General features: G+C 33.0%; 1 pseudogene; it reads right to left on the reverse strand.

Annotated features, from left to right (window-relative positions):
* Positions 1–3,636: 3,636 nt before the first annotated feature.
* Positions 3,637–6,867, reverse strand: LOC115956714 (annotated as a pseudogene).
* Between the last annotated feature and the right edge of the window lie 6,588 nt (positions 6,868–13,455).

A 13,455-nucleotide genomic window follows, 5' to 3' on the forward strand; every position in this document is an offset into this window, starting at 1 on the left:
CATAAAATGTATCTTTTCCTCTATCCAAATTTTTCAAAAGAGCAAATAAGATGCCATAAAGGAAAACCTTTTTTATTATTATTATTTCTTAAAAAATAATAATAATAATAAAATAAAATGAAATCCAATCAAAATTCACACTTAATTAATTTTAAATTAATTCTTGTTGGAACTAATCAAAATTAAGTGTTTAAAATAGGGCATGATCGGGTTCATTGTGTAGGTGAGCCACGATCATTGAAAATTGTTTGTATGATAACTTTTGATCAGGTGGTTCGATCGAAGCCCATGACATACCATTGTGATCGTTAGAGCATCAAGATTTGTTTGTATCACAAACTTGAAGATCTAACTGTTGAAATTACGATCTTGCCCTTGGTGCAAAATTACTGCTTTGCCCTTAATATTGGTTAAATGCAAGTTGTAAAATGTGGTGTCTACAGCTGTTAGTCCCTAATGTAGATAGCAATCCTATCTGGGTGAGAATCATAGACTAAAAAAATCATACCTTGAGAATGGACATATCTGTTATGAATAGATATACTTATTACAAGAGTCATACCTTTACCTAAATACCGTTTTATAATTAATTCTCTACACAAAACAATTCTACGCCTATGAATTAACACCATCCACCTAGTGAAAGGTTATTGCACGTATAAGGATGCACAAAATTATGATGTGATCACCCTACACCTTGTAGTAAAATATACATGGTGTTAACACAATTTGTAATGTTTACTTTAGTGATGGTTGTTTATTAACTAAATAGCAAGCTATGGGCCAGCAACCTTATAGCTTGTCCCATTCCCCCTCACTCAATCTTTCCTAACTTTTAGATCAAATTGGGCCAACCTCCATCACTCACAAGTCACAATAGTCCAACACATGAAGGCCAGGTATTAGCTTCCTTGAACTACCCAATGCTTCTATAGTCAGTGATGGAGAGAGAGAGAGAGAGGATTTATATTAATACAAAATTTTAAGGTTTATTTTGTAACTTATAAAACTGTAAGGTTTAATTTTTTGAGAATTTGGGGTATTGCTGCTGAAGTAAACAGATGTCTTCTCCAAGTTTATACTTTGACCTGAGGCTTGAGCATATGTTTTAAGAATATCAATAACCACCTCCACTTCAATTTTAGTAGCTCTGCAAAATAGTAATGAGTCATCAGCAAATAACAGGTTGGTGATTTTGGGTGCTCTTCTGCAAACAGAAACACCATAGAGTTTCCCTTCCAAATCTGCCTTCGCTAGTAAAGAAGTGAACCCCTCTACACACAACAAAAATAAATAAGGTGTCCTTGACGGATTCCTCTTGATGGGTGTATATTGCCATGTGGTTTGCCATTAATGAGCATAGAAAAAGAGGGTGTTGTGACACAACTCATCACTCTATCAATCCACCTGTCAGGAAACCCCAGCTTATGCATAATTTCCTTTAGAAAAGGCCACTCTACACGATCATAAGCCTTACTAATATCGAGCTTCAGTGCTAAAGACCCTTTTTTACCCTTCTTCCTACAATGCATAGTGTGCAAAGTTTCATAAGCCACCAACACATTATCCGTGATGAGACAACCAGGCACAAAGGCACTTTGAGTTAGAGAGATGATTTGGGGGAGAACCTGCTTCAATCTATTCGCCAAGACCTTAGATATAATTTTATAGATAACGTTACATAGGCTAATAGGTCTAAAATCAGACATCTTCTCAGGGTTCTTAACTTTAGGAATAAGAACAATATTGGTATGATTAATATCAGGCACCATGTTACCAGAATTTAAAAAATCTAACACAGCCATAGTAACAGACTCACCCACAACATGCCAAAACTTTTGGTAGAAAAGAGCATTCATACCATTTGGCCCAGGAACTTTTGTTGGTCCCATTTGGAACAACGCCACTTCCACTTCCTCAGCAGTACAATCATTGGACAACATTTGCTGCATCTCAGGGGTCACCTTACTAGAGACTTCATCAAGACACTCCTCCATTTGATCACATGAACCTGCACTAAATAAATTATCAAAATACCCTACAGCTACATTGACTATATCCTCCATCTCCTCCACCCATAGACCCTCCTCATTTTGAATCCCATTTATATGGTTCCTCCTCCTCCTTTGGCTTGCTTTGGAATGGAAATATTTTGTATTTTTATCCCCATATTTTAGCCAGGGAATTCTTGATCGTTGAGCCCAATAAATCTCTTGCTTCAACAATAAATCATCCAACCGTTTGAAAACCCTTAAACTATAAGATTTAATTTGTAACTTATGAAACTATAGGGTTTAATTGAAATCCTCTCTAAAATAGATTAGCGATGTGTAGTTATGTTTTCTCAGTTTATAAGGCCCTATAAATCTATTAAATTTTCCCAAGTGACTGGGTCGAGATTTCAGCTTGACGTCAAAGAAGATGGATGCTCTCCAAAAATTGGTGTTTTTTTTTTTAACTGTTTTTTAAAATATAATGAAATCTTAGACTTAAGATCCGACTGATGATCAGTTTGTAAAGGATTACTCTATTGTTTGTTGAGTAATAATAGAGACACTACAAATTTTATTACAAATCTTTACAAGTTGATGTGTTACAAATTACAAAAATTTGATTTTGACATGATTTACGAGTGATGCTAGGGATATTACAAATTTTACTATATAAAGCTTACAAACTGGATTTAAAAAAAAAAAAAAAAAAGAGGCTTATAAACTGATAAGTTACTAAAAAAAAAGTTCAAATATTCATTTATAAGTTAGTTGAAGCCCATTAATCACATTTTTTGTCATATTAATTTGTAAGTTTTATGTTTAAGTAAAGAGTAATGCTACAGTCACAAACTATTTTACAACATTTTCACAAATTGTTAATATGACCAACTTCTTACAGGTTGTCATCAAAACTTACTATTAACATCACTTTTTCATTTATCAATAACCATTCACCACATCAATAGTTTATAAAAAAATTTTGTAAAATAGTTTGTATTTCTAGCATTACTCTTTACTAAAACTTATAATACCTTTAACATTTTCCTTCTTTTATATTATGATTTTAAACTCCATCAATCATGCCCATTGCCATGTCAATTTATAAAAGTTATACTTTAAAATTTTAAAGAGATGGCATTTAAAAAAAATTAGCATCAATTTCTTTCCTTGTTTATTAGCAACACACAACGTGCCATTTCAAAAGTTATGAATACGATTCTTAAAATTGTGGTGTCCTTAGATTGATTAAGTAAAAGAAATAGTAGTGTTTTTTTTTACTGGTTGACAGATCACCCTTGATGAACTGAGCCATTAGAATTAAGAATCCTTGCACCCCAGTACTAAGAAACCACAAATGGAATAAATAAATTCTCTTTGATTGTATGATTTATAAGAAAGGGTAGCACGCTTTTCAATCAAAACGGCTAAGTTAACATTCATTTTTTTTTTTGGGTGAAACATTCATTTTATTTTATGACTTACAACTCCTTTATCTATTGTGCCAAAAAAACAATGTTGAATCAAACATAGAGTTAAAATCAAATCTAAGGTGCAGTACAACTAAAATGAGAAACTCTTGGCTGGAACAAAGAATTATCTGTAGTGGATCTCTAAAAGAGTTCTGAAAATCAAGCTTGAGTCCTCACAAAGCTATCAGAGGATCATATACTACACTTTTCGCATTCTGAGCCGCAATGAAATCCAAATGAGCATAATCATCTCTGTACAGTAGCACAAGCTTGTCGTTCTGACGATCTTTAAGGTCGTCTAGCAAAAGCTTCACATCATTAACGTCAGAAAGCGAATCCTTCCCCCATAACCAATGAAAAGAGGAATGTCTTTTGGAATGCTTGTCAGATTGTACAGAGGAGGAGTGGGCTGCCCGTAGTGCTTCTTGTTCTCACTTTCATCGTCATAGTCATACTCTGCTACGTTTCCAGCTCTGAGCACTATCCAAAGTTGTTGTTTTAAAAGAGTTAATAATTATAAAATCCATGTGATCTGACTATGGAACTCAATTAGATAAACCTATTGCTCCTAATTAGAATTGAAATAAAATAAAGCAACTTTGACTACTGGCAGTGTAAATTTGTAGGCCTTGGACTTGAACCGCTAAATGACAATGAGATATGCACATAGTAGGCTTATTTTTCATTTTGGTTCTAAAATGAGCTTATCAGAGTGTACACAAAATTGAAAATTCAGAGATTTACTCTGTGCCAAATGGACCATGTTCTTTGTTGACGTTGACTGGGGTGTATGATCAAGTACAACATCATACGTGGGAGGCTTTATGCAGCAATTCGGGCCTATAAATAGAGAAGACATGTAAATCAGTACTCGAAGGGAAAGGAAGGTTATATTATCATGTTAAGCAAGTGAGAACAACCTGCAATAGCGGATACCAGGTTGCTACAATCGATGAGTGGTAAGTGGCAGACACCTTCCAGAAGTCTGCCAACGGCCGACCTGTTTGTTAGGAAAAAAGATTGTTTGTGTCTAATTTTCATAATTTGGGTTCACAAGAATTTAAGAGTCTAAAAGATAAACTAAAACATCAGTCCTAATTTGATTCACAATTTGGGTAACTTCTTCACTTGGAAAGTTTCAGAATATCTTTAAACAAATCTCAGCAAGTGAGAGAACTTATACTAGTACTTGTCCGTTTTGATTAATAATGTTGAAATATCATAGATAAGATTCACACTCAATTCTTTGAGTGAAAAATTACTCATCGACTGCAAGCAAAGTGCAAGATTTTGTTTATGTTTTTAAGCATGTGCAAGATGTTACTCAATTAAGATCGCTAATTGCTTCCTCACCCTCCTGCAATGAATTCATGGAGACCCAGCCACTATGCGCGCTGTTAAATTTTACATAAATAGTTATGATATTGAATTCGATATTAACAAAATATGGGTTTCACAATTGAACAGGAGCGTTTCATAATTTGTCTTACTTCAGCTAGATATGCTTTGGCAATAGTTCTTGGAAACACCGAGGTCGTCTGACTAGTATAAGCAATTGGGCAAAGCAAAGCTGCGGATTTTGTCAGGTTCACCAGCTTCTCTTGGGAAAAGGAAGCTAAAGCAAGCAAAGTTCCCTACAATTTAGAAAAAAATTACCTTAGTTTCACTTATCACATGCCGAACAAAATTCCAAATTATAAATAATGTCCTTAACTAGAATGGAAGCAACAATTCCACATATATACCAAGGAATGCCCAACATAGTACAGTTTCTGCCCTGTCTGATTATGTATATAGTCATACATAGCAGGAAGGTCATCATTCGCTAATTGCGCCCACGTCCTCTCCCAGTATGCCTATAGCATAAGAAGGTTAAAATTACAAAATATTTGAATGTGGTTCATATATAATAATGCATTTGACATTTTGGTAAATGAAAGAGAATCGGATCATTAGCAGTGAGTGAACTATGTCCACAGCTAGTTTTTGTGCCTCGATTATTTCCAATCCACACATCAAATCCATTATCTGCTAAGATGAATTCCAGAGATTTATCTGGAGAATTGAACAACCATGTTGCTGCATCCTGTGACCTGCCACAACTTGTGTTAGTATTAGGAGTTGTGCCCTAAAATCCAATTTGTATGACATAATATGATTAATTAAAATGTTTAATTATATGATACAATATCTACATGAACTAACTGGATATTATATTATGGCCCATAAAATGCATTGTATGTGATTTAATTACATAAGATATAAATCACAAGTTCTATATAAACTCAAAACTCTAGTTCGTAGTTGGTGATGAAATTGTGTTTTTCATCTATAAAAACTATAACATATCAACTAAGATGATTTGTCTTAATTATGGAAGTGAAGACTTCTAGTTGATGTATTGGTGTGTTTTAAATGAGTAAGACACAAAACTAGACCACTGCCTAATTTATTATTCTATTAACAACTATCACTTAATAAATCTTATGACTTCTATTTCCATAAATTCTCAATCTTGAAAGAATTGTGAACCTAATCATAAAAATGTTGGTTGCTTTGATATATTAGAAGTGAGATCTTCCTAAATAAATAAATAAAAAAGTGAGATCTTCATATAACAATCAAAACCTCAGTTTATTGGGCAATCGCATGAAGTGTTGCGGAAACGCATATTATCGAAATGGAATCCATAATCTCAATAAAAGACGACACAAAAGATCCGCCTTAAAGATAAAAGTTAAATAGGGATTGATCTTCATCAAACTTTAGTAAATAAAAACTAAAGTTTATATTTAATAAAATTAAATATAATAAATATAAGAATAACTAAAAGATTAAATCAAGGATTCAAGGAGTAAAAAAGTAATTTATAAAGTGGCAATTAATTTATGACGTCGTTTCACTATGGTGGTGTTTCATGGAGACAATTCAATGAGCAAGGTATGTGTATCAAACCATTTATCTAACATTCATAGTTCATGCGTATTATATTGTATTATAGAAGTAGATCCTACGGCATCCTCTATTTTGGTTTTTTATGTGATGCAAATTGGTGTTTTCCAACAGTTAGTTATTGATGTTATCAGACTAATGTTCCATGTATGGAAGAAATACCTCACGAGCGCACATACTAAAAGAAACATAATTCAAATATATGGTGTAGAAGGGACGTCCTAATTATATTAGTCAGACCATGAAAATCCCATGTTGTAACAAAATCGGTGGCCTATTTGCCGTCTTATTAGTCCTTCCCACGGGAATTCGTAGAAAGATACTTTATGTTCTTCACAAACATAGCCATTTGTCTCCACCATGGATTTGCATAGACTATCTTGACTATTGACAGCAACTGCTGATGCAAATAGTAGAACCGCTAGAAGTAGAGTGTTTGAAGTGTAATCCATTTTCATTTCAGTGCTGTAACAACTTTCACACTTCCCGCTATTTATGCTTGAAGAATCCAAATTCATACAAAGATTATGTTGTTTGGTAACTTGAATTACATACTAAATTACATATGTTTCATTATTATGTACGTATTTTAATATAATATATTTTTTTAAGAAACACGTTAATTAATTAAAATACCATTTTTGTTTTTCATTTCCTTAAACCTTATCTCTGAATCATATTATATTATAGTATCATTTATTAAATATTATAAATGTACACAACAATGACAAGTGTTACAATGACAATACATAAAATAATGACACATCATATTTTTGTATCTTCCTCCATATTAAGTATGATATGAAAATCTTCTATATATATTAAAAAAAAAAAAAAGTATGATATGAAAAAATAACACTACTGCGTTTGGATACAACTTATTTTGCTAAAAACTGAAAACTAAAAAAAAATAAAAAAAAAAATTTCCGATTACTGTTCACACTCACAAAACACTTTCATTTGCCTTAATACACTATTTATGTCCCATGAAAAGTGCAAGAGGCGCTGGTCAAAAAAAAAAAAAAAAGGCAAAAACGCTAGATGTTGAAACGCAATCAGCTATCCAAACGCATACTACATGCAGACAATTATTGGCACATCTCAATCTTTTTACCATGTGCCAACAATAAATAAAAATTAAAAAAAAGTCCTTAAATGCATACTATAGAGGTTGGATCTCAAAACTAATGAATGCACACAAACACGTGTCCCTTTGACAATGCATAAAACATTAGCACATCTCATTTTTTGTAACTTCCTTCATCAATTTGGTATTATATGGAAAATTAACGTCACGTGACAAATAATTATAGGTACATGTAGATCTATTTCTCATGTGTATAGTAAATAAAATTTTTTAAAAAATAAAATGTCCTTAAGTGCACACTAAATTCTACAATTATAATAAAGAGAAACGATATGTCTATAATATTTTTACAACAAATCCTAAGTGGTAAGTTGTTACTAGTTGTTATTGTTGAGGCAAAAAAGTAATCTTAGCCTTTGTTTAAAATTTGAACCAATAACAACTAACCACCTGTGATTTGTTGTAAAAATGTTGTAGACGTAGAATCTCTCTATAATAAATATCCACTATAAGCTCTTTTAAATACTCTATCAATTTTTTTCCTTTTCTTTCTCCCTTAATTCTTTTCTCAGAGTAATCCAAAAGATAGTTTTTCCTTTTAGAGGGCAACTTGAAAAATTACACTTTACCCTCTTAAACTGTGATCCGTTTTTCACTTACTCCTTTAAACTATGAAAATGCATACTTTACCCCCTAAACTATACCACCTTCTACACTTACCCCTCCTAAACTATGATAATACACATTTTGCCCCCTCCCCCCAAAAAAAATATAACCCATTTTACACTTACCCCATAAAATATGAGAATAAACACTTATTTTTCTAAAATATTACCTATGGGATGTGGTGTAACACTAGTAATGGTTTAGGCGGGGGAGGGAGGGAAGTGTTATGTGGGTAATAATTTAGAGGGGGTAAAACGTTCATTCTCATAGTTTAAGGGGTTAAATGTACAAGGGGGTATAGTTTAGAGGGTAAGTCTAATTTCCCTAGGCAACCTAAAAGGCATGTTTTACAATGTGCTGAATATGTGTAATGTAGTACCATAATATATAATATATATTAAAAAAGTTTGATCCCAAAACTAATGGACATGCACAATGATGACATGTGCCCCTTTGACTATGTATAAAACAATGACACATCTCATTTTTGCAACTTCCTTCATCAGTTTGGTATGATATGGAAAATTAACGCCATTTAGCAAATAATTATTGGTACATGTAAATCCTTTTGCCATCTATCAACAGTAAATAAAAATTAAAAATAAAATAAAATTTCATTAAAGGCACACTATAAATTCTTCCATGATAATAAATATCCACAATAAGCTTCTTTAAAAACTCCATCAATTTTTTTCCCTTTTCTTTCCCCATTAATTTTTTTCAAAATTAAGTAACTTAAAAGACATGTTTTAAAATGTGCTAAATATGTGTAATGTAGTATCACAATTATTATATTATAAAAGTTGATCCCAAAATTTGTTGATGCACACAATAATGATATGTGTTCCTTTGACAATGCATATAAACAATGACACATCTCATCTTTTGCAACTTTCTTCGTCAATTTGGTATGATATGGAAAATTAACGCCACATATCAGATAATTATTGGTACATGTAAATATTTTTGCCATATGCCAACAGTAAATTAAAAAAAAAAAGTCATTGAATGCACACTATAAATTCTATAATTATAATAAAGCGTAATGCTAGTGATACAATTTTTTTTACAAAAAATTTGTCAAACTATTAATGTGGCGAGTGTTACTGGTAAATAAAAAAGTGATATTAATGGTGGGTCTAGATGAAAATCAATAAGAAGTTGGTTACATCAACATTTTTGTAAAAATGTTGTAAAATAGTTTGTGGCTGTAGCATTACTCTATAAGAGTAAATATTCACTATAAGCTCCTTTAAATACTCCAATTTTTTTTTTTTTTTCATTTTTTTTCCTTAATTTTTTTTCCTAATTAACTTAAAATGCAATTTTTTTAGGGGCAACCTAAAAAGAATGTTTTAAAATGTGCTAGATATATGTAATTTAGTACTGTAATAAATTACAAATGTTAACAGATTAATTTTTTTAATAGAAAGATTCCAAATACACATATCTAATTATAGGTGGGGATTCAAATTAGATGTGTGTGTGTGTGTGTTAGGCTTAAAAGTCGTAGATGCATCAAGTAGCTAAACCTAATTGCAGTAACTTTTAGATAGGCATAGAAGCCATGGATGTTCCAGATAAACACAAAATCTTAATTGTTCTTATCAAATTTATCAATTTGATAAACTCAAAAGCTTGATCACTAATATCAATTTTTTTTTCCTTTTTCATTTTATGATTTTTCCCATTTTGTAATTTTGTTGATATCAACCTTCTTTTTTGGTAATTCATTTATCTTTGATTTTAATTTTTTATAACACTCTACTAGTGAAAGTACCTTGAATTGCATAGTTGTGGTCATAAATTTTCTCTATATATTTTTTGGAAATAATATTTAAATGATCTTTTATTGTTTGCTTCTAAAATGTAGAGTTTTATATATATTTCCTTTTATATAACATCTCTAATTAAAATGATCAATAAAAAAATTTCTATATATTTTTTTTATAACTCCATATTTATTAATCAAGAGGGGAATTTGAACTCTCGCAATAAAATATTTTCTAATACTTGCATGAATAAGGTTATCCTAAAAGAATTAATTTCAAATTTAAGATAAAAAAATCAATTGTATTTGTACACCTAAAAAAAATATAATCTGTTGTAGACTTGTAGTTTTGATTTTATTCAAATAGTTACATCACCCTCTTAACCTATCATAAAACCTACATATGTGGTATCAATGTATAACATTCTAACTTACTAATAAAAGAAAAGATTTTTATATATATATATATATATATTTAGAGAAAGAGAGAGAGAGAGATGGGTATAAGTTACACCTAGTATAACTTTAAACAATTTTACATCACTCAGTATTTTTTAATTGAATGCGAATTTTAACAAATTCATCGTTGGATTACATTATCTTCATGCATTCTCCATGCTTGCAAAATTTCAAGATGATTAAATATCAATAGTCATGTTATCAATCAATTGTTTAAATTCAAATTTTTGTAGTTTAAAATAATGAATAAAAGATGAGTTTATGGATCGAATGGTAAATAATAACTGATTGGCATGAATATTAGTATGCATGTTAAAAACAGATAGAACATATAATTCAACAATAGAATTTGTAAAATATGAATTCAATAACAAGTTATTAGATGGTGTAACATTGCTTAAAGTTACACCAAGTGTAATTTGCACCCAATCCACACACGACTAATAACATGATTTCCTGTTTAGGTTTCATCATTTTATGTGCTAAAATATCCTCACAAATTCTTAAACTCTCTAAAATACCCTTATATTTTAGTTAAATAATTTTAAGGGTAAATTAGGAGTTTGGTCCCTATCCTTTAGGCTGATGTCAATTTGGTCTCTAATATTTCACTTGTGTCAATTAGTCCTTAACCTTTTGGTATTGTGTCAAAATGATCCCTACCAATAAGTAATGGATGGAAAATACTGATGTGACTAACAATCAAAATAAAATTATATTTTCATGCCACATATACTACCACATCATCATAAAAAATTTATATAAAAAAGTTAGACACTAAAAACTCATAATTTTTTTTTTCCTTTTGCTTTCTGGGGAACCAAATTGGGGTTAGAACTTAAAATTCAACTTCCTTCATTTTCCCATATTTCCCGTCAACCAAACATGTGTGGATGGTGGGGAGGGGCTTCATTGACGATGTTTCTCCATTTGTGGGAAAGTCTTGTTGTTGAGAAAATCAGAATTAGGATTGCGAGGGAGTTTGGGGAGGTGATTTGTCAAAGAATTGAAAATGTGGTTTTGGCTTTCATTTTTGCTGCATAAGAGAATCGAAAACATGTTTTTGGTGTTGTGGCTTTGGGTGGCTATACATAGTTTGTAGTTTGTATATGAATTATTAGCTAGGTGGGAACCATAGCTCTCATCAACAAGTGATCCCACTCAAATATCAATTAAAAGGCGTAGATTTCCAACAAAATTCCTCCGTATGAGTTACTAGCAGTTGAATAGAGATAGTAGGGACTAGGGAGAGAAATCTCGTTGCCGTTCTCCACTCCACCACGTGCTAAGTGATGATACCGAAAATCATCAATAAGTCACAGAGCCCTCATGTGCTCAAGACAATACCTGCGCAACACAGAAAAAGAAGACCTTAAAAGAGTACCGATGTGGTACTGGCCAAAGACCCTCCGAAGGTTAAGTTAGAGAACTTTCACAACTCTAGAGTGCCAAAGCTGGGGAAATTATACGTACCTTGGTTTGAGAGTGCTTTGGGGTTTTTATAGTAGTGTAGAATCGACTTTTTTCTTCCCTGGCGAAAAGGAACTTTTCCTTATAAGGAAGATCCTCATAAAAGTACGTATTTTATGAGATCCTTTCCATATAACGATTTTGTTGATTAGGATTAATTGTGAGGCACAAAATATTTCCTTTTGAAATTTCTTGAGGACTACTTAAACCATATGGATGCCACGTGACCTTGCCACCGTCCACTTTGTATCTGTTCGCTTTCTCATCTGTCTGCCATGGAGAGTCCGTCCTCTTGTGTACATGCCCCCCGTCTTCTTCCATCATCTTGATCACGAGTTAAAGGTACCGTCGCTTGTGACTAGTTCAGTAGAATGAGACCGTCTACGTCCATTTTACGCTCTTCAGCTGCCCCCTCACTCTACGAGTCCGTCGCATAATGTTAGGACAGATCCATGGAGTGACGGTCTAATTTTAACTTTGGGAGATGCATTCTGATTGACAGGCTAGCCTAGGTTCATTAATGCAATAGAGGCACGTGTCATATTTTTAGTGGTTAATCACTCGAACCGAAGTGTCCCTTCGTCTTCCTTGTCGTTCCCCCTATATATATGTTGCTCGTTCCTCTCATTTTTCACTTTTCGCAACCAATTTTCTGATCAAAGAGCTACTGTCTTCTTCAGCAAGCCTTTCTACCATCCAACTGGTGTGGTCGTCTATTATAATTCATCTGTCCCTTCACTTTGCACTGTTCAATTTGTAAGTACCCTTCTTCTCATACTTAACTTCCCCATTTTTTTCAATTTTTTACTTAAATATTGCACACCCGTCGCCTGTATAGACCTGTAGAGTCTTAGGGTTTTTATCCATCACGTGTAGGTGACTAATGTCTAGTAAGGCGTTGAGTGATCAATCGTGGGTCCACGAAGGAGCGGGCTACGATGAGGTGTTTCCGTCAGGTCAAGATGACCCCGGCACATCCAACAATGAAAGGGTTTCGTCAGCCAACTCTCCTTCCGTGGGGGAGGATAAGGACCTGGATGTGGACGGGTCAGAGAGTGATTCCAATGATGACTTAGCTGGTGCCGAACCCCCCATTCAATCCGTCATAGGCCACGATGGGTTTAGCAAGTTTATCATGATTCCATTGTGGACAATTAATGACTTCAACTCTTTCATCAAGCAAACACACTTTAATACACTTAGGGAGAAATACCAGATACACCCGTCAAGATACCAATCTGTCTACCCTCAAAATGTGAAAAGTGTTATTACAAAGGTTTGGAAGACATCGGTGTGTATGATCAGATGCTGAAAGTGGGCTCGAGATTCCCTCTTAGTGCCCTTTACCATCGTCTTCTTCAGTACCTTGGACTATCTATCACCCAAATCTCTCCAAACGCTTGGAGAGTCTTCTTGGGCGCGAAAGTTCTGTACGGGGTTATGTCCGACGGGGCACAAAGGATAAAGGTGGAAGAGTTTTTCATTGTTATCGTCCTTCTGAGATCACCCAATCAAGGGCATGTACAGTTTCATGCCTAGGAGTCCATTGCTTAGGTTAGTATGCGACACTCCTGATTCGAATAGAAA

Source organism: Quercus lobata, chromosome 8, assembly GCF_001633185.2.
Source record: "Quercus lobata isolate SW786 chromosome 8, ValleyOak3.0 Primary Assembly, whole genome shotgun sequence".
NCBI lineage: Eukaryota > Viridiplantae > Streptophyta > Magnoliopsida > Fagales > Fagaceae > Quercus > Quercus lobata.